This window comes from Corvus brachyrhynchos, unplaced genomic scaffold (assembly GCF_000691975.1).
Source record: "Corvus brachyrhynchos isolate BGI_N302 unplaced genomic scaffold, ASM69197v1 scaffold255, whole genome shotgun sequence".
Classification (NCBI taxonomy): Eukaryota; Metazoa; Chordata; class Aves; order Passeriformes; family Corvidae; genus Corvus; species Corvus brachyrhynchos.
Window position 1 is genome coordinate 2683870 of NW_008238358.1, and position 2750 is coordinate 2686619.

Below are 2750 nucleotides of genomic sequence, written 5' to 3' on the forward strand. Positions count from 1 at the left end.
CTTTCCCCCAAAAATATTACATATAGGTAATTTCTTCTCATGTCTCTGCTACTGACTCTGAAAGATTTACATCCCTTCAGCTGTCATTCAACAGTAGGAACCTATCTGAAAGCACTGTTTTGCATCTTAAGACAGGAATATGAGTTTATTGAAATTCTGCAATAAGCCAAAGAAAGATTTAGTATATACCAGGTAAGTCTTTAAAAGGTGGAAGTGTTCACGTCACTAGAAAATCCTTTGCATTTTTTACTAAAATTTTTAAAAATGCATTTCCACATGAAGTTGCTAAAGTGCTTTTTTTTTCAGTGAGAATTATAATTATATTCAAAACAGCCTGATTGTTCACTCAGAAAACAGGAGTTCTAAATAATAATTATATGAGCAGATCCCTTTTTGCTCATAAGATCTTGTGTTTGAAAGTTCATCAGTGTTGTAGTTTGATAAGAGGACTTGCTTTAGAAAACAGCAGTGTGCTTCACTGGGCAAGCTCAGATGGCATTCACTAGGTACTATGGTTGGTTGACTTCTAGCCTCTTCTGCATCATGCTTGAGAACAAAATGAAAAAACCAAAGTCTTAAGCCCTTCCTAAAAGCAGATACTATCGAGGAGAGATACCTTTTGAATTATTTTGTATTCACAAACACAGAGCCAGTTCGTGAATCTGAGTTTTCTTCCTTCTCGGTTCTGTCCGTAGGACAGGCTCTTCAGTGCCATCCTCTGGTGGGCATGATCGACAGGAAGACCGACTGAGGCGCTGAACCTTATGCAGGGTGGAGAAGACGAAATGTCAATATAGATATTTATTTCTGCCAATTTATTGAACAGAATGACACGATCTAGCAGCAGATATTCTTTTTTCTGCATATAACTTGTATAATTTGTATTATGCTCTCTACTCCTTCAACACATACACATTTACATGAATTTACATGTATGCAAATAAATGGAGCACATAGAGCATTACTATGTATATGTAGAATAGGTAAAAAAGATTTTTTTTTCAAGTAAATGCAAATGTGAACATAGTTTTTTTTTGGGGGGGGAGTTAGCATTCTTATTTTCATCATCTAATAAATATTTTCTCTACTGAGTGTGCAATAAAAGGACATTCCCATCTTCTCTGCCAGAAAAAGCAGACAATTTTTGCAAAGGAGAAGAGGATCATTGTCATTATCATCACTTTACTGCTGACTTTACAGCAACCCCTCTGTGCCATCTTCAATTATACATGTGCTGAGCTGGACTGCGGACAGAGGCGGAGAAAGAGAAATTTGTGCTCAGATATAAGTGCAATTTCAGAGCAGAATGGAGCACTGTCCTGGGGTGACTCTATGATACTGTATTGCCCTAAGCCAGACATGAGTTCTGTGCCTTTAAAGCTAGGTCCAGGAGATGGGGGGGAGCCGGTGGAATTCCTTCGGCGGATCCTGCTCCTGTGTGACCGTGGCGTGGTCTTCGATGACAAAGAGAGGGGCCTGTTGAGGATACATCAGTAACTGCTGGGAGCTTCCATGGCCCCTGCAGATCATGGAGCACAGCAGTACCTCTCTGCACATTTTAACTGTGCCAGGCAACTGGCAGCTGGTATAAGTTGGAGACATTCTTCATCTTCTCTAATTTATTTCAGAGGTTGATTGGGAATGCAGGAGGCAAATGAGCACAGAAATGGCTTTAAGTTACCTTGTTTTGTGTCCTGCCCCACTCCTCCCACTCATCTGCACAGCACTGCCACCATTGCCATCCATCTCTCCACCATGGCAGCAATACTCACAAATGAACTTGCCTGCAGATGCTCCATTTCTTCTCTGTTGCCTCTATGAAGAAAAATATCTGATCTTTTTTTTTTCCTTCCTTTAATATTCTAATGTCTGTATGTCACTAAAGGCTTGCTTTCAGTCTCTTGTAAATTTCCTCACCATAATGGTCAAGAATATTATTTCTAATTTTCATCTTAATGCAAAGAAATGAAGACGTGTTCTCTTGCACTTAACTGGAAACAAAACAAAACAAAGCCTTTCTTATGTTGCCTTTAGCATAAGGTTTACTTAACAATCCCAAGTATTTAAAGAAAAGAGGTTTTCTTCTATTTGTAAAAAGGATTAATAGAAAATACTAAATCTTTTATTCAAATGAATGTTAGCATTAAGGTTGTTAGAAGCAAGCTTCTGGTGGTTGATGCATGAAGTACTGTGCCACTAGCGATGGGCACTGAATGCCTCCTTCTCTGAGTCTGATATGGACTCTTGTGTCCCAAATATTGCTGGGAATCCTTTTACAGAATTCTCTCCAACCCGGTCTTAAAGAACGCCAGTATTTGGCTGGATATTTTCTTGCTAGTTTGGTTGCTGACTAAAACAATTCTATTGGCCAGATAAACCTGGCCAATAAAAAGCTGCTGTCTCTTCAAACTGAAAATGCAGATCTAAGCAGGATTGTGTGTCTGTTCTTCAGAGTGAATGAGCACAGGTTACACATTGGGGTTAGCTTGGAGTGAGAAGGAAACGTTGCAGATGGACAGTGCAGAGGGTAGGATGACATGGACTTAAGCCATCCAGGGAGACTTCAGCTTCCCTGAAGACATCTCAGAGATCATTTTTTTAGGGATCCAAGCTCGGATAGGCAGGACTTCCCTTCTGCCATTCCTACAAAGCTAAAAATGAGTAAAAGGGCAAAATACTATAAACATAAAAACACGGTGATCCCCTACTGGACCTGATCAAAGGTTCATCTAGCCTGCTAATGATGTGTT